The sequence below is a fragment of the Manacus candei genome, unplaced genomic scaffold (genome assembly GCF_025592945.1).
Source record: "Manacus candei isolate 608988 ecotype Guabito, Panama unplaced genomic scaffold, ASM2559294v1 h1tg000065l, whole genome shotgun sequence".
NCBI lineage: Eukaryota > Metazoa > Chordata > Aves > Passeriformes > Pipridae > Manacus > Manacus candei.
In genome coordinates, this window is record NW_026138113.1 from 2,035,634 (window position 1) to 2,060,228 (window position 24,595).

The 24,595-nt window shown below is 41.2% G+C and overlaps 1 protein-coding gene across 9 annotated transcripts in view; it reads left to right on the forward strand.

The window, feature by feature from the left end:
- The window catches only part of ZFHX3 (zinc finger homeobox 3), a 513,502-nt gene that overhangs the window by 180,249 nt on the left and 308,658 nt on the right, over window positions 1-24,595 (forward strand). For all 9 annotated transcript variants that reach the window (XM_051805544.1, XM_051805548.1, XM_051805543.1 and 6 more), the window contains one exon: window positions 105-209. The gene's annotated coding sequence lies outside the window, so the exon portion shown is untranslated. The remainder of the gene's footprint in view (window positions 1-104; window positions 210-24,595) is intronic.

The window sequence follows — 24,595 nt, forward strand, 5'->3', positions numbered from 1 at the left end:
AGCAGTTAGGGAAGATTTTTTTGTTAGTCATATGGACAGGAAGAAATTCTGTTTGTTCACATCCAACCCCAGCTAAATCAGTGGTTTTCACTTCTTTGTGCCAGCTACTTTCTGGATTTATCCTGAACAAGAAGTGGAATTACTGAATTAATGCCCAGGAAGGGAGTGTCCTGTGTTACCTGCTGCAGTCCAGAAGTCCTTCGTAAATGGTGAGTAAACCTCTTTTTGGATTTTCTCGCTGGATTTTTAGTATTATTTCAATGAGGTTCAGGTCAAAGCTGTTGGTTTTCCAGCTCTCAGTGTGGTGGTGTGTGAGTTGTGACCACACTGTGAGTTGAAGTCTTTGCACATAGGTTAGGAATCCTGTCTTTTCAGAACTTAGCTCTGTATTTGTGCATTTAGGGACTATTCCAGCAATAATTAATGTAGCAATAATTATGATCTTTACAGCAGTTGCAGCAGTCAGTGATGTGCCCATGTTAATGGCCCCAGAATATGAAGGTGATCTCTGTCTGAACATGTGTTTTTGCAAGGATGAGCTTTGTGCCACACTCTCACACTGCCCTGGGAGAGAAATTTCTGAAAATAGGATACAAATGCAAATCTGGGTTTAGAAATATTGAAACACCTGTGTGCTAATGCTGGTTCCTTGCTGTGGGGTGTTGTTTCTGGGGTAAGTTTGGTGATGATGTTGCCAGTGTAATTTTATTCTGATGTATCCAAAACCACGGTGCAATATTATTTGAGAGTGTAAGATTTTTTTTCTGCATTATCTAGTGCTAAGTGTGCTTTGCTTCTCTGTCATCAGTGCTCTACTTGTGCATTGAATTTTGGCCAAAATAACTTGAATTGCAGCAGGGGTGGGAAAGAAGAAGGTGCTTGTAGACAGGTTTGTGGAATCACTGCAGCAAGTTTTAAATGATGTATGAAATGAAAAATTCCTGTCTGATGCACAGAGCGAGCAGAGCCATTGATGTCTGTGAAATCGCTGCTGTGAGAGGCTATTTCAGAGAATCACAGGATGGTTGGGTTAGAGGGACCTTAAAAACCATCTCATTCCACCCCCCTGCCATGGACAGGGACATCTTCCACTAGACCAGGTTACTCAAGTTCTTCTAATACTATTTCAGAAATGCCAACTCTCAATTTTTTATAAAACTCTTCTGCTTTTATGTGAAAGACTGAACTCTTGCACAGCAACAAAAATTCATTAGAAAAATCTTTCAAGATGCTGCATCGATAAATATCCTAAGGCAGTTTTCTGGGGTTGTGTGTGTTTGTGAGCCTGGGCAGCTTTACTTTGCAGAACACCATGTGGGTGTGACAGTGGTGGTGAGAATGCTTTGAACCATCCTAAAGTGAGAATTTTAAAGGCTGAATGATGAGATTCAAGTTCAGGAGTTCCATGGTTTGAGAGGCAGAGTGGGTTTAGGAACTGGGGTGGAGGTGAGAGTGATACCCACCAGAGAACCAAGAGTACAGGGTTTGTGGTATAGGGATGGATGGTTGATACAGAACAGGAACTCCAGAGACAGGACATGCTCCAGTTTTCCATCTTAGTCACCCAAACTGTTTTCCTGCATTTGATGACATGGCTCCTGTGGGGAAAAATGACATTATTTCAGTTAAAACAGACATACAAGGATGCAAAGTAACGTTATCCCAGTTAGTTAAACATCTGTATTTCCTAGCAGTCGAATCTGATACGTCTGTGTCAGTCTGAAAATGTAGTTCTGAAAGTTTATTTAAGGAATGTGTGCATAGGTAACTGCATATGTGTAAAATGTACAGAATTATACAGCATCCTTCAGCAGGTTTCACCTGTTTTTTCAATAATTCCTTGGTGTAAAAAACCCAAGTAATTGCACCACTGAAGTACACAGATTATTGACTCTAGAAGACTTTTGCATTTCAGTTATAGATGTCCTAGAAGGGATCTCTCAAGCACAGGAAGCACCTTTCAGCACCCTTTCTGCATAGTCTTTGCATATATGATTCTCCAAGTCTCTTATCACAGAATTTTGTTGTGTTTTTAAATTGCTGGTGGTCAGGATTTTTTACACTACTGTGGAAGACAATTAATACTGGAAGGGAAATAATTTTTATATTGCGCTATCAGATTTCTTAGAAGGGAGAAAATAGTGTCTGAAGAAATTGAGAACACTCATAAATCCTACTTCGTTATTTATTTTACTCTTTTTAGAATTTTTATGCTGTGTTTCTGCTTTCTAAAAGCATGTACGTACTTCCAGCTCCGCTCTGCTGATCCAAGCAAGCTTTTCAGTGCTTAGAAGGAAAAAAGATGATAAGAGAGCAGTGTATAGATGGCTTTTAAAGCCAGCAGCTGATTTGTTTGTTGTCATTACAGTCAGTATTGCCCTTTTCTTAGTTCCTCAGTATTGTTTCCTACATTCGGTATCTGGGGTTTCTGAATTGCCTGTCTGACCCAGCTGGTGGAATTTCCCAGCTTCTGAGCCGTCCTGTCAGAGCAGAAGCGCAAAAGCAACGAAGTGATGACCAGACCCCTAAATTCACTTACGCTGGCTCGTACCGGCGTTACCCGAGCTCTTCATGCCCTCCTGTCTCCAGGTCTCCCAGCCCAGGAGCCCAGTCTGTGTCCATGGGATCCCAGTCCGTGTCCATGGGATCCCAGTCCGTGTCCATGGGATCCCAGTCTGTGTCCATGGGATCCCAGCCCACGTTTGGCTGGGGCACGGCAGTGCCTGACAGCTGGTTCCAGTGTCTGCTCTGCCCTGTCTGCTTGGCTCAGAGGGAGCACTCGGAGAAGTGGCCACTGCTTGTGGTTTAGTGATGTGGGAGCAAGAGCTGCTCCTCCCTGAGCCTGATTCCTTCCATCTCTCCAGCTTTTCCCCTCCTTCCTCTGGTGCAGTGCTTTACAATTCCCAGTGTGATAACGCTCTTCTCCTCAGACCTGCCTCTTCCCCAACTCCTTGAGTCATCTCCTGAAGGAGTTCTTGTTCCCAGAGCCCTGCAGGGAGCCCTGACATGACTTGGAAACCACTGTAGTCACCTCAGCTTCTCAGTAAACCTGGCTCTGGTGATGCAGTGGGATAAAACCAGAACTTCAGCCAGAGAACATTTCTGGTTTTGTCTTTCATTCTCTTTTTTTCAAGTTGTCTTGAGTCAAATTACTGAATGTCTTTGTATCTTGGTTTCAGTCTTTGTCTTAAAATGTTTTGAAATCTGTAGAGAGAAATCACTCTTTTAAAAAGTATTGATTGGTGTTTCGAGTGCTTGTTAATGTGCTAAAACATGTTTTGTTCTTCTGAGGAAACTGCTCTTCATTCCAGGTTATAGTTGTCTTGGCCTTGAAGTTGAAAATGAAGGTGTTGCCTTTAAGATCATTTACTCTAGGTAGTATTTTTCATGTGGTATTACAAATATCTAATATTAAAAGATTAAATATTGTAGTATTATTATATAACATTGTAATATTATTAGACTTTGCTTTACTGGAAATGGATGGTTTTGCAATGCATATACTCTGGGGAAAAAAGAGAATAAGGGGTACAGTGATAGTTGGGATAGTTGTGATAAAATAGGAAGCAATGGCATGAATTAACCAGGTAGTCAACCACTTTTTTACTAAAATTGTTTGACACAAAAAAGGGTTCTGCTTGGTTTCTGAAAAGCATTTACTACTGAATCTGAACTGGTTTTAACCAAATTGGGGTGTGGATATTAGTCTCTGAAAAATATTCTCATTAAAAAGTGCTGCAAGCTCAGTCCTTTCCTGAGTCCTGCAGAGACACTGACACCATCAGCCCGTGGAAAATACTGTTTGCAGCAGATTGTTTGTAAGAACTGTTGTGCAAATAAGAGAGTGTTTGTGTGTTGAAAATTAATTTATCAGGCTGTCTGGAAAGTTACTTGTTCCTCAAAGTTCAACCTTTTTTTACACATCTTATTTGTAACTCTTCTATAAATGTCACCCGTGGTTTACTGAAATCGGGCTGAAGACCCAGTACTGAGACATGCTGTTAATGGAGAGGGAGTTCAGGATGTTAAATAGGGAGAACTGGATGGCTTTGAAGGAGTGATGAAAATAAGGTGCTAGTAAGAACAGCTTTGCTGCTGCTGCAAGTGGAGTGTTTTCTCAGGGGGAGGGGGCATGGGCTGACAACGGTCCAGCTGTGCCACCAACACCATGTGCTCGTGGAAAAGCCAAGTGCAGCCCTTGGACATGCAAAGGAAAAGTAATTCCAGAGAGGTTTGCTAAATACTGGTGCTGTTGTAACAGTAACTGGCAGGAGCTCATCTATTTACAGAGGAAAAATGTGAAATCAGGACTATCTCTCAGTCGGGGAACAGTGCACGGGGGATCTTTAGATCTCATCATTACTCAGGGCTGGAACAATTAACACTGAGTCAGGACTTTGTTTTTCTTTAACAAGGAAAGGATGATGGGTCATTTCTCCTAATGATGCTCCTGAATGCGTTGGAGATAAATGATTTGGTAATCTGACAAATAGGAAGAATAACATGAAGTGTAAGATTACTTTTTTCCCCTACTGAAAGTGTTAGAGCCACTATGACACTGGTAGCAGGTGGAAGAAGAAAACAGTTCTTGAACTCTTTGCTAAATTGATATACTAATCGGAGTGCCTTTTACAGAAAAGAAAGAAGAGCCCCATTTTGCCTGGACTCTATCTTTGCTATTTTCCTTTCTCAGAAATAGAAGATTAGGAGGTGTCTGCACCGATGTGATAAAACGTTCCCACAGAACTGTATTGTATTTTCGCCTTGAGTTGCCGGTGAAATGAAGTTGTTGGCTTTCAGTGCTGCTTTGTTTTTGACCCCTTTTTGTGAATTCTCCGAGGAAAGAAACATATTCCCATCTTTTATAGTAATCAAATTTATCTGGCATCTCTCAGCCTCTTGCATTACTTATGCTACAGTTGGCCAGCCTTGGGAAGGCTTTAGCGAGTTTATTTATTTATTGTTCTAAAGTGAAGGTTTTTGACTTGAGGTCCCCACATAATCCATGGGGATTTGAAGAGAAAAAATGAAAGTGCTTTCTGCCATTATTTTGATATAGTTATTTTCTGTGAAACTGTTTAAAAAAAAAACCCACAGCACCCAAAACCTAAACAACCCCCCTCCCCCCCTGTGAGTCCAAAAACCCCACTGAGAGAAGAAAAAACTTGATTAACTTAGTTGTGTTGGAAATGTTCTCGTTCCACTGGGAGGAGGTTGTTGAGTCTGATGACATTGCATCTGGGAGAATTTCAGCTTCATAATTGTCTGTGTGTGCTAATGAATTTTTTTAAACCTGTCTAATAGCTTTTAATGTCCCTGTGTTTGGTGAATTGCATCACAACGTGTAAATCCTGGCTCTGGGGGGGAGGCCTGTGAGACTGGAAACGCCCTGAGATCTCCCACAAAAAACAAACACAGGTTGCATACCATGTCTTGAATGTTGAGCTCATCTTTGGAATGTTTTTGAAGGTCTGCCCCACACTGTTGACTGTTACAATCCTGGGCAAAAAAAGGGAGCAACCTCTGTTTTAAAACACAAGGATCACTTAGAAAACGTGGCACAGTAATATTAATTTTAAATGAAAATTGACTACTTTGTCTTTTTCTGAAACCCCATTTCTTTTAGCAGAATGCCTGTTGACCACATTCAACTTTGTCAACTTCTCTTTGTATCTTCTGTTTCTCTTGGTGTTTGTTCATCAATTTATTTCTATACTTGAAAAAACGAAAGGTTGATTATAAGGGAAGTCCAGGGTATCATCAATTATTTTGCTTTCAAATACAATTTATTTGACTAACAACCTTAAAAGCTTGGACTGATTTAATTTTATTTTATGCTCATGAAATCCACAGAAGGCTGACCTGGCTATCTGCCTCGTCTTCTGCTTTGTAAGTCTCACATGGTATTTTCCCTCTGATTCTTTGATCTTACTGAATTTTTCTTCAAGGAGTAAACAATGATAGTATGAAAATGTTCATATTACATTTTACATGTACATACTCATGTAGAGGGATTTTTTTATTGCAGGAGAAAAATCAAATCCTTGTCACCTAAACTGCTAATTATGTTTGATAAATGTATGGTATATATTTAATGCAAAGAGAATTTAGGAAATAATACACCTTGTGTAATTACAGCGACCGAGCTACTTCCATCAATCTAATTTTTCTGATTCAGGTTCATTTGCATTGCATTATTTTTATTAAATGAGCTTTCAGTGGAAGCCCTGCTCTCTGTCAAGAAGAAGACTCAAACGCTGCAATATTTCAGCGTGCACAGATCCAGTTTGCACATCCCATGGCTCAGGCCCGGCTGCTCCCTCCCCACAGCCACAGACACCTCTGGTCACTCCACAGGTGTGCAGGGTTCCAGCTGGGAACACACCTGGACAGAGCAAATGGATGAACTCCCCCTTAGCTTTGGGTGTCTCCTTGTGTCCACACGGCCCGATGGAACCACTGCACTTTCCCGACCCCTCGGCAGTGCCGTAGGAGGATCCGGTGCTGTGGGGTCAGTTTTCCATCGGGACGTTGGTTAGAGTTCCTGCAGTGTGTTCTAGGGAGAACTGAGCTTCCTCCTGTAACTAGGCTGGGCTGGGCTGGGTTCTCCTGACCCCATCCATCCTGGACTCGTGTTCTTTGACTCTTCTCCAAGTAGCATCAAATCCTGTTCTGAGCCATTTTAGTATAATTGTATTTGTTGCCCTGTACTGTTAAAATAATTTGCCAATTCAACAGGTAAGCTATTCCCTCTCTTACAGAGTAAAATAAAGGTGTGATGGGGCAGGTGGGAAGTGAACAACGAGATCTGTTATAGGAGTGCAGAAGTGGAATTGCTCTTAAAGGCTCGGGTGGCTCCGTTTGCCGTTGCAGGGATTTGTTGCATCGTACAGGTGTGTGACTGGGAGGGAGAAGCAAACAGGGGCTCTGTTCCTCTCCTTGAAAATAAATCAGTTCATCTTCGTATCTGGAAATAACCTCTTCTGAAGGTCGCCCTTTGTTACATCTCCCATATCTGTGTAGTAGGTCAACATCCTGCTTTACCCTGAATCAAAGAAATGTTGATCACAGAGCAAATTTATGGCTTTCCCTTGTCTGGGAATCAGTGTCGCTCCTCTCAGTTAAACAGCTTCTCCCACGGGACCCTTTTGGGAGAGTCCTACTCAGTTACAGATTAATCTTGGGAGAGTTTCCTTTAAAGGTCCTTTAAAGGACACTGACTGCAGGTTTCATTACTTCAAAATAAGCGGAGAATATTCCTCATACCTTCACTTGGTGTAAGGATTATTGTTAAGAAAGACTTTTTTCCCCTTAAGGTAATTGGGATTCAGTAAGTCCAATTCATTGGCAAGAAGTCTGTGAACTGACTGTAAACTGTTAAATCATGGGACTAGTTAAAAATAATTCATCACATGTGGTAATTCTGTGGAAAACAAACAAAAAAAGAATAAATAATTTCCATTAGTTTAATGGAAATAATGAGATAATGGCACAGTTTCTCTGGTGTGTTATAATTGCATAGTTTATTTGAAGAAGAAAATACTAGGATACTATGAAGAACTCCATATGGTAACTACTGCTGTAAACAATCATGTTTATTACAGTAATTTTTTTCAGGTCTAAATAGTCACCAGAAAGTGTTAAAACTCTTGCATGAGACACCTGACATTTCTTCCACCCCCCCCCCCCAAAAAATCTTAAAACCGTAATTTGCAGCTGAAGAGAAAATGTGGAAACTAATTGCTTATCCTGGTCAGATGTCTGGGAATAACTTGAACTTTTCCAATTTCTTAGTGTCGTGCAACAGCTTTGCTGATGTGAGTTTGGTCATGAAATTCAGCTCAGCTGCCCACTCTGTTCCCTCAGTGGTAATTAGGGTGGGAGTGTCCCAGTTCCCTACTCCAGCTGAGCAGGGAGCAGAGTCTGGGAGTAAAGCTTTGGCCACCCCAGATCCTTCACAAGAACATGAAAGAAACTCTCTAAAGTGCAGCTAATGGACTATTTCATTGATTATAGATTTTAAGGCCAGAAGGGAGTGTTAAATCATCAGATCTGACATCCTAGATAACATGTACCATTAAAATGAGCCCAGTTAATTCTGCATTAAGCCTTAAACTTGGCTTTGAATAGAGTCTGTATTGTGCTGGTTCAACTTGCGTTGATATTTCCAGGCAGAACAATCTTCTCATGCCAAGACCTGTTCAGACTTGTCAGTCAGCTCGTTCTCACAGAATCCCAGACTGGTTTGGGTTGGAAGGGACCTTAAAGCCCCTCTCCTTCCACCCCCTGCCATGGGCAGGGATGCCTCCCACTATCCCAGTTGCTCCAAGCCCCATCCAACCTGGCCTTGGACTGTTCAAGGGATGGGGCAGCCACAGTTTCTCTGGGCAAAGTTCTGGATTGATTCTCCCCATGTCTTATTGGTAGATTATTGTGCAGATGTGTTAATTACCATTTTTATTGTACTAAAAGATAAGGGAGAACTTTTATCTTCCTTAGCACTGTCAATCAAACTTCTTGTCTCATCAGAAATAAAATCTGGGTACTTGTTGTCTCTCAAAAACCTGGAATTTTGTTGCTCTTCTCTGTATTGTTGATGAAAGAAATGATCTCTGTTACTTCTTTGGGGCTTTAAGTTTGCCATGAAACATATTTAGATCTAAACAGGGTCATATTTTTTTCTGTTCTTATATAAAACCAAACAAGTAAATATCCACATGTTATTGTTTTGGCAAACTTTGACACTGAGGTTCTCTCTTCTCTCCTAATTATTTAATTACATCTTCCAGTTTTCTTAGTGTTTTTGATTCTGTTGCTGAGTCAACTCCCCGTGTAAAAAGGGAAATGTTTTGTAACATTCAAAAAAATGTGTAAGGGAAGAAAACACTCAGTGAGCTTTTTCAATGATCTCCAGAGTAAGACCTGGGAAAAATAAATTACTTTCTCAAGTTTGGGATGCACATGTAAAATACGATCTGGCAATTTATTGGATTATTTGAATTTTCTTTTTAATTGGTTCAATTTTATTGAACTACTTGAAGTTTTAAGCTATGTGGTATTTCTGCTATTTGTGTGTTATTAAGCTTCTGCTTCAATTAGCTTATGGAGCTATTAACAGAGTGTCAGCAGGTGATTTAACAAAGGGATTAATCACTGCTCTGGGCTGGTGTAGAGCCTGGGAGGGTGAAGGCACCTCTGCTCTGGGCTGTGCACAGGGGTGACGTGTTTATCTGGTGATTAAATAACTCTGTGATTGACTCCCTTATAAAATAAGTTAATACTGGAATTTTGAGAATTTATTTTAAAACAGATTGTCCCGTTTCTTTAATTAGACCTGAAATGTATCTTTGCTAAAAATCACGGCCTGTTACAATCAAATTTTTCAGGCTGATCAACCATAGTTTTTACTGAGTTGATCACTAAGAAAATAGCAGTGTTTATAACACTGAATAGATTATACTTTAGAAAAATATATTAATCAGTAATTCAGAGAAATTAAAATCCTAAAGGCCATGAAAATGTATCTCTGTGGCTGTCATTGATAATACCTTAGAAATGAAAAGCTTTTATAACAGTTTCCCTATCTGTCATTGCAGTTCCACCACTGTACACCAGCAAACCCGATTTTATATCTAAAAAAATTAACTGCAAATCCCTCTGAACTGTGGTGTTGGCTTTGGTACAGGGCATGAAATAATTTTTCCATCTTACCCCGCCGTTCTCCGAAGGTCAGCCTTTCAATTGGGCTGTTACTGTCTTGCTGCAGAGTTTCCAAGCTACGTTAATTTTTGGGCTGCCATTGATGGATGGAGCAGTTGGGATTCTGACACGCAGCAGCCTGACTGGAATGACCTGCAGAGGCAGATGTCGGCCTCTTATTTCATGCCCGTTTGTCAGGAAGAAAAAACAGCTTTTTTTTTTTTTTTTTTTTTTTTTTTTTAGCAGTCCTGCTTTTATCCATGGAGAGAACACTGGTAGGTGGGCGTGCTCTGTGATACACATACATATAGAAATATAAAAAATCCTGTAAAAATCACATCTATTTATCATTGCTGGCAAACCCAGTGAAGTCTCTTCAGAATTTGTCAGCGACCTGCATTGAGGATGTGCATATTCTGGTATTTCCTGTGCTGCAAACCAGTGTACAAGAACCATCTGGAGAATTTATTATTTCATAAAAAGGTCTTATTTTGCCCACAGATAAGCTGAGAAAATGAACACAGTTCTTTTGAGTTACCTGTGAATTTACAGTTGCACAAGAATCTCCTTTGTGATGTTTTTGCAGATTGCTGGTACATCAGAAAGGTTTTCTGTTCCTTGTCCAGAGTTTCCCTCCGAGGATGACACGGACCCTCACTGGGTGCACCGGGCTGCTCCTTTCATGTCGGAGCCAAACCGGCATCCAGAGACGAACACAGGGAGGGAGTATTTTCATTAAAGTCTAAAAATCAATTTAAAGAACTGATGCAGGCAGAAGGAGCTGAACTTTCCCACTTGAGACTTGGCTTGTACAGAGTCCTGAGGGAGAAGTAATTTATTTGGTTGATATGGGTGAAAAAAAATGGAAATATTTAAATTAAAGAATGGAAAATCACTATAACTGTCAGGGTTAAACGTGAACAGATCTCAGCAAAGCCTTTTGAGTGCTTGTCCTGCCTTTTGGCTCTGCCAAGGACATGGAGGGGAGGAATTCTGGGGTGATTCTGTCACTTTGATGGAGTGAATACAAGTTTAGCCACTGATTTTGACAGGATCATGATTTTACCTTATGATCTTTCCTTTATTTCTTCATTCTTCAAATGGGATCACTTTTCTTGGTAAACTCTAACTTCTTAGTTTTAATTTTGGAACAAATTCTTTGTTTCTAAAATTCACAGAGGACATAGAGAGCACAAATAGCTAGGAAAATAAAGAAAGATAATGCACACTGGTGGTCTGGTTGGAATCATAACAGTCAACACATTAATCATAAAGGTGTAAAACAGTTGTGCAAATGTGCAGATAATTAAAAAAAATCATATTGTATAAGTTTTGATGGGTGCAGGTCCATTTTAGTGACAAACCCAAATAATCTTTAAGGCCATCTTTTATCATTAATGTACATTTTAATATTGAATAATCCAAAGGTGTGCCTTTGTTTAAAAAAATAAAGAAAAGAAGAACTGTAGGTTGTGAAAATAGGAGAATAGGGGAAGAGCAGGAGCCAGATCTGTGTGTAATGTAAATAAATAAAAGATGTGTGTTTTTAGCAGCAAGTGTCCTGGTCTGCTAAAACAGCATCACTAGGGATTGTGTGATCCCTGTCACTGAATTCCTGGAATTTCAAGGCTGGATTTTTTTAAGGCTTTTCCCCCTGTAACAGCTGAAGTAGAAATATGGGCTTGGTGCAGAGATTATTACATGAGTTTCTTTGTTCAGAATTCTGTGGAAGACAATATTGTAAGGGTTGATTCTTTTCCTAGGTGCCAGCAGTCTCTAATTTCTGGTGTGTTTTGAAGTGAAAACAGAGAACAGGGAAAATGCTGCTGGTGGACACGGGGTTGGTGCTGGTGGAGAACCTCAGAATACAAAAACCTCCCACATTTCCAGCAGTGTCACCAACAGCAGTTGGGCTTCCTAGTAAGTGCAAATAATATATATCTCTTTGCAAATAATATATAGATGTTTATTGTAAAATTGGTGCTGAAAAATATACTGGACTTATTTAAAAATAAAATGTACTGATTTAATTGATTGTACCTGACAAGAGAAACCTTCTCCACAAGGCCGAGTACCTCGGGATCCTTCCGAGCTCTCAGGCTGTGGAGTCTCTGGCCTCTGCTGCCAAGTGTAGGTCTGCTCTCCTTGGCAGTTTCATCACTAACACTGAAAATGCTAAAAGTTGGTAAAATCCCAGCCTCGGAGGTAGTGCAGTGCAGTGGCAGGAGCTGAACACACAGTCTTCCTTACTGCTGGAAGATTTTCCCGAGTTGCTGATATCCCGAACAGTTTGCCACTGGTGGGAAGCCCAGTGTTGCAAATCTCAGGTGTGTTTAGGAGTCGTTTAATATGGTGTTAAAAGAACAGCTCTGTCTGTGGGTGTTTGGTGTGGCAACTGTGCCTGGTGCAGCCAGGGCAGTTTGGCTTTGTCCTTTGTCACTGCTCTGGAGCTGTGGAACAGGGTTGGCTCCATTTTTCTCCTGGTTTTCCATTTGCATGTCATTATCCCAAGTGATGCTGACCAGTGCAGCCTTTTTGTTTACAAGATTTGCCTCAAAATGTTGCATATTGTCAGGACAGGGTTGTCGTTTCTGTTTCCAAAGTCAGTGATGGAGACAAACAAAGCCCCTTTCCCACATTCTTCCTCCCTTTCCCACCAAGCATCTGAGGACACGAACCTGCCCACTTCAACAGCCTCTTTAATGTGTTGGGTCAATCACTTGGGTGTTAAAGAGTAGAAGAGGGTTGATGACATCTCTCTCCTGTCCATGTTTGGAATTACAGAAGGCAGTGGGTCAGTTAAAATTCTCTTTGAGGTTATTGCCATACCATTGTTGAGGTTTTCCAGACATACTCCATGGTTTGTCTTTGGTCTCTGGTGAACGTAGAAGCCAGTTCCTCTGTACAGTACATTTCTCAGTGCAAAGCCAGGAACTAAATATGCCTGTGCCACTTGAAATGCCAGTTTAAATTACCTTGGTAGAATTAATCATGTGTGGGAGTGTTTGCCTTCTGTTAGGGACCAATGTTCCCATACTTGTCATCATGCTCATTCACAAATCCTGCTGCTGGTTCTACTTGCTCTGGATCATATGAGGATGTTAATATAACATTAATGTCAGTGTCCTGGGAGTATGGAGAGCACTGGAAAGAGCTGGTGCAGGTGACAGGACGTGTGGGGCAATGTGCTTGTGCAACAGCTGCCTTGAGACTGTCACCAGAGGAGCTCCCATGGCTTCATGTCAGACCTGTTGTGTGGGTCTCCTGCCCATTAGCTGGTGCTGCCTGCTGGTCCATCCAGTGACTGTCCCATCGCCCCATCCTTGGTCCTTGCCCTTGGGCTCTCTTTCTGTCCATCCCACATTGTCCTCAGAGGTGTTGCTTTCAACAAATGGTCCTTCAGTTACTGTTTTTCACAATCACCAACCAGCTCTGCTGAAGACCCGGGAGCACCAGGGTGGTTTGGGAAGTGGCACAGGAGGGTTTGATGGCACCATCCTCCTTGCAGCTGAAAAGGAAACAATTTTTTCTGTGTTCAGCAAGAGAGTGGTAGGAGAGCTTTGGTTTACAACATGGATGCTAAGAGATTTTAACTCACTGGAGTCCTAAAGTGATCAGCGCTCTTGGCATATGTTCTGTCAGATGCCTCCACGTATCTGCCTGTTATCTGTTCTCATCCCTTCTGTCCCTGTCTCTCCTCTGTACATACAAAGCAAGGAAGGACATTTTTCCTATATCTCCTTGTGAATTTTGTCACAATAGTGACACCACGATGGTGTCACCACAGTCCCTACATGTTTTCCTAACATAACACGCTGCATTTCTTTCCATGGTCGATTTTTATATAAGCCCATTGCTGCTGATAAATAAAGAATAAAATACTATATCAAGAACACGTGGCAAAGTGGGATGATGATTTCATTGTTAATTTTCTTGGTATAAATCTTCCTGATATACTTCTCCTTTGGCTGAGGTAGTGTGGCCAGTTCAGAGCTGTGCTAATGAGCTTTTATTGCCACAAGATTCTGGCATCCTCCTTATCCATTTAATTGAACAGGATCTACAGACTATTCCATACTCACATGATTCAGGAGAGAAAACATTCCTGGCCTCTGAAAGATACAAAATATAAGCTTCAGGACCCAAAAATTCAAGTTAGTAACAAAGATGAGCTCTGAAAAATACCAGGCAGTGCTTGGAGGAACTGACTTCTGGATTCGAGATGGGTAGAATGGGGAGGGATAATTAATTATTCAGGTGTCATCCATTACTAAAAGTATTCTTTCACCAAGACCTGAGAATTGTCTTCCAGTGGAAATTGTACAATTACCTATGGAGTAAATGGTCTAGTGTACATTCATATGTCAAATGTGCTTCGAGATGTATGTCAGCACTTCTGTGCAGGAGAGGGAAATAAATCAGAGCTGAGCCTGAACTACCTCCCTATGCCAGCGCTTCATGTCCCATTTCAGCTGCTGCAGCTACTCTGAAGTCCATGAAAAACTGTTAAGCTTCCTTCTTCTTTTGCCAAGGCTTCCTTCTGCTCTTTCCTACTTTTGTTATGCAACTTTTTAAGTAAAGTGATCAAGTGCAAAACTGTCCCTTTAAAATCTTTTATACTTTTTTCAGAACCAATTTTTGTAACTGTTTGGTGTGCAGATGAACATCATTCATTCCCAGTGAGACCTGGTTATTGAAACAATGAGTGATGACTGTTCAGAGTTTTAAAATACAACTTCTATTGCTGGTGTTTGCACATGGGAGCCTTCAGCTCTGCTCCAAACCAGAACACCAGAAGGTGCTGGGCATCGAGTGACTTCCTGGTGTACAGACACCAGAGCATCTTAGCTGGGGGGGACCTGCCAAGCAAACATCAATATTTCTGTAGTTCTTTGTACATGAGCATGAAAATCTACTTAGTCATGGCAAGACTTTGTTGTTCCAAAGGTCCAGGTGCCATCTGTGATGTTTGCACAGTATTTAACTTCTTCATGGCCTAAACATTTGAACTGGAGGTGTTCCATGTGCTGATTCCAGGATCAGGGGCTGTCACCTGTCTGGGCAGGACTCAGAATCCAAGTCCTGGTTCCATGAGAGCAGGACCTGAGCATTCCAGTCTCTGAATGTCTGTGTGTGTAACCTGGCTCACGGGTTCACTCCAGGGAGGCTGCAGCTGCTGTTTGACACCATCTGTTATTATCCAACTAAACTCCAGAAAACCAGTCCCCCTTGGGTGCTTTGCTTTGGGGGTTGTTGGGTTGCGGGTTGTTTTTTATTTCTGGAGCAAATGACTTTGACCATCCAGCTCCTGTTGCTCAAAGAAATCATATTATTTCCATTTTCTTCCCATCCCTTTGCCTCCCTCTGACAGATTTAAATAACAGCAAGGCTTCTATTTAAAATGATAACATTCAGGAAATTAAAAGTTAAGCCCTTCCCTGTCCGTACCTTGATGTCTCTGCTTTCCCCTTCTCAGCAGGGGTGTAAATGAAGGATGAAGCTCAGCCTGGACGTACAATTTCCTGGCTGGTGTCCGTGTGTATCAAACGCCACCGTTGCACAATCTTTGTGTCTGGGAAGGATTCATACACAAAATATTATGGAAAACTAGAGAATAGCCGGAGGAGAAATGAAACATTCTGTAAAGGTTCATATTAACCTAAATTACCTCAATGTTTTGTTGTCTAAGTGACAAAATCTAGATCCCAAAGTGTTATTAGTAAAATGCTCATCACTTACAAAGGGATTACTTAAAATTAGAGCTTGTAATTTCTTCTGCCTTGATGGCTTTGCCTTTGTGTAGTTAAGGAGTTGTATCATCAAGGTGTGTTCCCCTCTCAGCCTCCTTGAAGAGCAGAACTGACATATCTGGAACTTGCAGTGTTCAGCTGGCCCTGGCAGGGCAGGGGGGATGACAGAAGAAAGATTCCCAGTGATTCCCAGTGCTGGGAAGGATGTCAGTGCCAGAGATATGCTCCAGGGAGTTACTGAACAGACAGACTGTTTAGGAGAGCAGAGAAATAGCAGAGAAAATTAGCAGGTGAAAGACAAAGCACAAGTCGGATTAAAGACTTAATTATTATGTTGCTGCAAAAACGTAATGAAATATTTTATGAAGGCTTAGGAAACACTTAAGCTTCACTTTCTGACTAGATAAAGGTTGTTGGCCAACAGAGCCTTGGTAGGGCCCATTCACTCCTGAGCTGCACCTCGGTGCCAGTCACAGCCTACAAAGTCCATTCTCTGTTGCTGCTCCACAGATTCTCCCAATCTGGAGAAGAGAAAAACAGCAGCTTTTTTTTATTGTTTTAAATTCATCGTATTATGTGTGACTTTCAGTACAAAGTGATAGATGAGCTCTGGGTTTTTTGTATCAGTTCTTATTTTTTTCTGCTTTTACCTTTACCAAGTGAGTATCTGCCCGGTCTGTTCCGTGGTCAGGCTCCTGGCAGGTGCATCTTTCTTTATTGCTGTGAAAAATGGGGTGCCTTTATTCTTATTAAACTCAAAATATCTGAAATGAATTTCAGATTTATACAGGGAAGTCTCACTATTTGCAGAATGAATCATAAATGCCAGTAATGCAATTTTAAAGAGACGTTTTCTCACAGAAGAAGAAAAATCCTTGAATCTGGATGTCTGGCTTCCCTGCTCTCACCAAAGGAGCTGGGAATTTTCTCTATCCTGTTTGTTGTTATAATACTGCAAAGATAAACAGAAATAGAGAAGAGGAAAGAGATTTTTTTTTCTGGCTGCTTAAAAATTTGTGGATGTTTTTTGTTTGCGAGGTGCCCGAGTCCCCTGTGTGCCTAAAACACACGCCCAGACCAACACAACAAACACAGCCAGTGACAACAAATGGGAGAGAAAGATTTAAACAGCCATTGATTTTCATGGCACTGATTCTCTCTGCGCTGTGTTTGCTGTCTGGGAAGTCAGGGAACAGAGCCCTGTCCACAGAGCTTGGCAAGGACAGCAAGAGCCTCTGCTCCTCATTCCAGGGGGTTTGTTACTGCCCAGGGACAGTTTGTTACTGCTGGGGGATAATTTGGAACCTTTTCTGTGCTCTTTGTAACGCTGAGAAAAAGGTGCAGTTTGTGGGGAAACTGGTTTTTTTGCTTGTTTTTCCTTATCACTTTCTACAGCTATAAATCTGTTCTTTATAATTATATTCACAGATTTTTACTTCAAAATTTGAACCCTTCTTCAGTCGTTTTATAATAAAACTGGGGAAAAAACAGTCTAAGCAATTCACATCCTAATTCTTCTGTCCCTACAAACACCAAGACATGTCCCCCCTTACCTTCTCCATTGCTTTTTTCTACATTTGCCAAAATTTAGGATTAAATATTGCTGTTTAGTTAGGAAAAACTTCAGCTCAATTGCTGTTTCAGAAAGTGGCAAATAAGATCCAAACATTACCAAGTAACTGGGAACATAATTGCTGTTGCTTCATTTTCTACCAAACCCTAAGTTCAGAAGTTAAATATCCTTTTATATTTTACCTTTCATTAGAATAATTTGTAGTTTTAGATGTTAATTCACTATGCAGCCCAACTGTGCACAGAGGGGAAACCAAACCCCAAACAAGTGATCACTGGCATTTTGGGGACAGTTTGGGAAGATACAAGTTGGGTATGTTTGGGAGCTGATATTTTTCCCTTCCCTTTATCATTTCAGGAGAGTGATTTTCATCATAAACCAACATATCAGCCCAAGCATCTACATTTTAAAAAAAATATTATTTCACAATTTTCCACAGGCACATTTGATGTAAACCCTGGAGGTGTATTCCCTGAGTACCTATTACCTCCATTTTAGGGAAATTACATTAAATTATTAGTGACAAATTTACTTGTCTGCCAATGTGTTTTTCTTGAATTTTACTACAACATCAATACTTGGCTGTTTTATATGGGCCCTCATTTACCTGTCTTTGAAGGCAGTCACCCCTCTGGGAGCTTTGCCTGTCACTAACATGCACTAGGAAGAGTCTTTAAGTTTAACATTTGCTGTTTTGAATTAGGGAAAAAAGTAAGTTGCACTTTCAAAATATAATCTGCTTCTCCAAGGAGTCCTTTTAGTGTCTGCTGGCTCTTTTTTAGAGAGCAAAGTCAGTTAGAAGGGCAGAGGAGATGCTGGTTTGGCAGCATAAAGGTGTTTTCACCGGGAGGAACTTAAACATCCCTGCTCTGGTGCGTCTTGGGTTGTGGAAATTACCAGATTTTGCTTGTGTTTGTGTCTGTTCAAGAATCCAGTCTGATGCCAAAATAAAGGCAGATGGAAAAAAAAAGTCAGACTGAGATTTAAATTCAACAAAATTCAAGTATCTTCCAATTGCATAAGGAAATACAACTATGAGGCACGTGGGAAATGATGGGGGCTTTTCCAAGCAGTCCCAGCGTGCTGGGAGCGAGGGTCACCTGCTGCCTGCCAGGGACACCTTCCACTAGACCAGGTTGCTCCAAGCCCCATCCAACCTGGCCTTGAGCACTTCCAGGGGTGGGGCATTATTCCCATGGAGTGCAGGAATGCAGGGTTCCCTTAGGGAAGGGGCTCTGGGTGCTGTAATCCCCTGGCACAGCTGAGGGATGAGCAACACTGTCCAACCTTCTGTTGGAATCGGCTTCAGTCCTCAAAAGGAGGGGGATTCTTGTTCAGTGCTGGTCAGAGGTTTCTGGGGAATACTTTGGTGCTTCAGCAGATAATATTCCTATAGAAAAGTCCAGTATTTTGTTCCCTAAAATACTGCTCACCAGTATTGGAGTCATCTGCATTTTATTGGACACGACGGGATGTCACTAACTCAGAGGTTTAAAAGTTCTAATTAACAAATGCCTTGAAATGTGCGTGAGGATTCACAGGGACAGAGCTGGACGAGCACAATCATTACCGTGGTGTTGTTCTGGGAGAGATTTTGGGCCAGCAAACTGGTAAAACAGGTCTCCTGAAGCCAAAGAGCCAGCAGTGCTGTGCAGCAGCAAATGATCTGCCCTGTGGCTTCATTTCTTTGTGTATCATTCACTGCCTCGTGGACCAGGTTCTGTTACAACCCTTTGCATGTCACATTGTGAACAAGGAAGGATCATGTTGGTAGTCATAAATTCTGTGTCAGGCTTCTAGCAGTTGGGATTTGTAGTGCTGGAGCATTGAATGTCTGGGAGTTGTTCTGTCCAGAAAGCTTGAGGAGGTGAAAATGGGTTGTGGAGGTACCAACATGTAGAGTAGGTTAGAAAGCTATAATCAAATTCCTCTAAATTTAGCAAAGCAGTTGATTGAGATCAGCTTTTAAATGGGACTTCAGTTACCCCAGAATAACTTGTGCTCTAAGAGCGAATGAGGATGTCTGAGTACAAAGACTGTAGGAGGAAGATGATGGTAGTGCCAGAGTAATTCAGTTTCAGTTGTGAATAGGACTAAGAACTGAAACGTACTAACAGAAATTATATTAATTCTTAATCTCTTTCATTTCTGTTTATTAACTGCTGATGAACTAAATTTTTCTGTCACATTGTCCCTTGCTTAAAGTATTATTTCAGAGACTCTGCTTGGCCTCTTTGGCACTGGGACTGCCATAGACCCATGAGAATTCCATGGGATGAGTGTTGCTTTCCCTTGTATTATATCCAAACCTTGAACAAGCAGCAAAATGGAGCATATACTTAAGATGTACCTCATAATTCATTTCAATTTATTCCCTCACCGAATCAAAATGATTATATAAATCAATGCAATTTTAAACTGATTAACCTCAAACCCTCTTAATAAGAAAGTGGGGGCTGCAGAGTTCAGGGGATGTGAAACACCTTTATGTTAGTTTGCTGATTTTTTATCCTAGGACTGAAAATAGAAAATGTGTATTATTGCCATCAAATATAATTTGATGAGGAAATTATATTCTTCAAGGACTTTCCTCCTCCATTTTTAGATGTTGCTCTGCCAAAATTCAATGTCAGTGCAATATGTTTTGGCCTGAAAAGAAGATGAGGAAGCAAAGGGGACCTTGCTGCTTCCTGCAGGTTTTTTCATGTGCATTGAGTTTTAAAAGGGTTTTACTTTTTTTGTTTTTGAAAGCCTGGTAGAAAATTTTGGAAAGATTGCTTAAAACTGTTTCTGATAAGATTTGTGAGACTCTCTGGGGAAAGGGCTCCTCTCCTTTCTCCACACACGTGCACATTGAACATGGTTTTGTGGTGAATGTGGTGGTGCTGCTGGGACAGTTGGACTTGGTGATCTTTGCTTCTTACAAAAGCTGCTGAGAGAGAAAGGTGGGAACCTCTACCTGTTGTATTTGCTTTGTCTCTCCAGCACCTGAGCATTGGAGGGCAGGGACTGCTCCGTGGCCCATCCCAGTGAGCTCTCTGTACAGGGAATTGGCAAATTAAGGCTTTTGCAGGATTTTTCAGTAAAATATGGGTATCTTTAGCATTAATATTTCATTTATGTGTTTCTCTTCGTGTTTTGGACAGTCTGTTCTTCAGGGGGCTTGTTGGTGAGCAGGGTGAGCCCAGCGATGAGACGTGGCTGGATCCCTGTGTTTGGGGGAGATGACACTTGGGGTAATGATGTGCTGAAGTGCTGCTGCTGCCAGTGACTAATTGAATTGGGTTCACACCTACCCGTGGCAGAGCAGTGGCTCCTGAAAGTGAAACACTTCAAAATACAAGCGAGACAATTCTGAATGGAAAGACTTTGGAACAGTCACCTTGGGTGACATCTGTAGATCCTGCTGGGAATTGTTCCCGTTCCCATTCAGAACCTGGCTCACCTTCGCAGGACAGGTCACTTATTAAACCTTCAGCCAGCCGTGCTTGTCCGGGAGATGTGACCTCATGCCATCTGCTAAATATTTTAAAGAAATATATTTAAAAAAATTTACAGTAAATTATTTCCTTTTTTTGGCGTATAACTGCAAATGCAGATGAAAGTTTATTAAAATATGTTTTCCTGCATGTCCTCTCCATTTAAATGTATGAGGAAACCTGTGTGACAGTTGTCTCTCCTAAGCTACTTCCACTAAGCAAATACAAATCACTTACAGGAATATCTGAAGTATCACTGAAGAGTCCTGTTAATGTGTTAAGGATTATTTTTATCTCAGTTGGGAGAACAAACAGCATAATTAGGTCTGTTTGTTCTAAACCTTAGTGCTTGCTTGTTCTAAACTTTACCTCTGTCTTGTTCTTTTTTTTAGATTATGGCTTGAAATACAAAGTGTTTCAGATTGTTAGTGCCACGTTCTGTCCCTTGTGTTCCTCTGTCAGGTATTCTCTCTCTCTCTCTCTCTCTCTCTGTATGAACACACACGTGTGTTTATCCCTTGTTTTAGCTCAAGATGGAGGGTTATGATTAATCCAGTTGATGCAGAAAATGGCCGGATTCTTGGGCTCTCTGAGCGTCTCATGCTCGGTGCACACGGGCTCTGAGCATCACTGGGAGCGACGTGACAGCAGCCTTGACCTTTCTCTCCCAACCATACGGGGGTGGGGGCAGAATTAGCACCATCCAACCGCGTTTCAACTGGTTCTGACTGATAACTTTCATATTTAGAGACTCTAATCTGTTCTGGAAATATAAAATCACTTTCTAGCAAATGTGGTCACATGTTCATTTAAATGAGATTTAAAAATTTCACCTCTTTATGCGTAACAAGATGCCTTTAAGATATTTTACTGACTTGGCTAATGCTCCTAAAAGGTCAATACAAATATTTAGCTTCTACTTTTACTTGTACTGTTTCACAGATTGGACCCATTTTTAATTTAGAGTCATCTCACTGAATATTTTAAGGACTACTTAGACGGCTTGTGGGAAGGCAGGAACAATAGGTCCGACGTGCAGGAAGGTGTTGGTTATAAAAGGGCTTAAATTGGCTTTAGTGTAACTGGAAACCAAATAAATGGTGCTGGAAACTCCAGGAGGAGCTTGAGCAGGTTTTTCTGTAGTCCCCAATTAGTGCCATTACAAAGTCTAATGTGCCCAGCGTGGCCCGGCAGCAGCTGTGATTGATACAAAGCTCAGCCAATCGCGCCGGGGCCCTGTCAGCTCTCATTAGTCTGGGATCAATTACCAGGATTTGAGACCAATTTGAATGAAAAGTAAAAACACATTGTTACCACAAATTTCATCAAGTGAATATGCTGTATAAGGAAATAGATCAGCTATGACCTCTTTGACATTTTCAAAATGTTTAAAAGCTGAAGTTAATTCTTTGTGATGTCCTTTCATCTTGAGTTGACAACAGAGAGACCTGGAGTGGTGACAGGCCTTGTCAAGTGGCTCTGCCTTATCAAAAACAATACCCTCCAGATCTTTCAAGCCAAATATTCTAATCTAAGATAATTGCAGCTAAAATTTTGTGTAGCTTTTCTGCCTTTCCCTGAACCATTTTTTTTTGTGTTAAGTAGCAAACCTTTTCTTTCCCTCGATGCTTTTCTCCCTGGGAAAGGTGTGATGGTCACTGAGGCAGTGGAGGTGGCCACAGTGGGTGGGTAGGGCAGGACACCCACCTGGGCAGAAGAAGTCTGTATTGCAAGATGGTGTTTTGGAGCACATGAACCGTTGGCCAGATCTGAGCCAAAGGAAACCTGGGGGCCTGAGCTGTTAATTACCTATTTTACTCAGGATGTGTTTTCTTGGCTGGCATTCTCCTTAGATCAGTTCTTCTGTCTTCCTTTTGGTGATCACTCCAGTCTCTTCAGGTGTGCATTTACATGCCATGTCAGTAACCCCTCACATGGATTTTTGCTGTGTCAGTAAACATTTCTGAAAAGAAGATTTTCAAGTGTGAATTATTTATACTCTATGATAAGCAAGTAGAATGTTGAAATTCAGTACTAGTTCATAAGAGTTTTTTTGCGTGATTTCTCTGTGTCTCCTGCCCTAACCAGGCTTGTGTTGGAAAGAGCACTTTCTTCTTTTGTGACACACTACTGAAGGTATTATGCACACCTAAGATGTTGTTCATTATAATCTGCTGAAAATGGAGGTGGAAGAAAGCTGAATTTCATTGTATAACTTGATCTAAGGGAAGACTTTAATGGCAAACAGCCGTCAGCTGAAGGTGTCGGCACTGGCTGCAAAAGCTGATTTTATTAGGGTTATGAAAATTATTCCTCCTTTTGGACAGTTTTGGTTGTTAGGCCAATTCTGTAATTCCTATGGATCATCTCACCTTCTCTGTGTTTCCCTTCACCACCCATAAGTTCCCTGAATATTGCAGAGATGTAGTGGTTTGGTTGGGGCATGTGGAAATCCAGGTTATGTTAGTTTTCACGAGCTTTTTTGAAGACAGAAATTAAGGTATTTCAATGACTATATTTAGAAACGTGTCAGCACTGTTTACATTTAACAAAATGTAAACATGTTATTGGTTTTTTGCATGTTTTTATACCTCCTTTTATCAATGACTGGGTGTGCACAGATACACACTGTGTATATATAATATACACAAATACATAAATACTCCGTGTCTGAAATGCTGTATCCAGAAACTCCAAAAAGGGAATTACCATTTCAAAATGGGAACTGTTTTGTTTTTTTTTTTCCTTCAAGCTGTAGAAATCCTAAATTATTTAGACTTACTGTTTGGGGTGTAATATAAATAAGTGTGGTCTAATGTGTTTCTCATTCGATACTGGCTATGTGAGGTGTGAGCTTGGACTAGAGAGGAATTTTCTGTGAAATGAAACCTCCAGAGCTTTTGCTGTGGCTCAAAACCTCTTCTGTCTAAGCCTTGAAATATTCTGATTTCCTGTGCCTCCCCCTCCCACCCTCCAGTATTCCTTAACAAGCCATTGGAATGGTGTACAAATTTCTCCTACAAAAATGAGTCCTGACATAAGTACCTCAAAAATATATTTATTTCAGAACTGTTAAGAGTCCTAACCCATGTGCTTCAAGCGGGCTGATGGTTTTACTTAGAGAACTCTTCAATAAACTATTTCTGTAGCACAGGGCTGCTTAGTCCAGCGGCCCAGAAAAACTCAGGGTTGCAGAGCAATGGGAATAGTGATGTGGAATCCACAGATTTATTCTCCTGTGAGGGATTCCAGCTAGAAGGATGATGGGGAAATTATTTTGGGGAAGTTTTTGCATTTTTAGTGCAGAGAAGAGAAACACAAACACGTCTGTAAGGCTTTTTCCCTAGCTGAGGTTCATGCAGTTGGCAAACACCCAGAGCCACAGAATCATCAGGGTTGGAAGAGACATCTTCAAGATCATCGAGTCCAACTGTCAACCCAGCACCACCACAATCCCCCCTAAACCACGTCACCAGCTACCATATATATACACACACAGATACATATATACATCCAGTCCTTAAATAATGGAATTATTTTCATGAATGAATCATTTCCCATGTGAAACTGAATGGTTATTTCTACCCCTAAAATGAGATATCATGTCAAATGCACTAGGTTCATTTATTGCAGTACATTTAATTCCCAGCTGCAGTCAGGATGCTGCCATATTTTGCAGGGCTTGCTCATACCAGCTCACAAGGAGAGCATCCCTTCTCCAGTAGATTCCAGCTCTCAAGATTGGCATGGAAAGGAGTTCAATTTACCAGGAGTAGCACAAACCCTTTGGAAAGAGGTGCCCCATTCCACAGAAGAGTCATTCTCAGCATACTCTAAATACTGTACATATTTACCAAATTTAAATACATATTTACATACGTCAGATTGACCCAATTGAAGGGAATGACTCCCTTGATACCTTTTAGAGTCTATTAGGTAAATAAGCTGCTCTTGGCACAGCAGACAGGGCTGCAGCTGGGATCGGGCTGTGGGGCTGGGGAAAATGCTGCTTTTCCTGCACTCCAGAGCCCAGCTGGCAGCAGGGCTGGGCAGAGGTGGGAGGGCAGCACTGCCGTGTGTGACAGCCACACAAG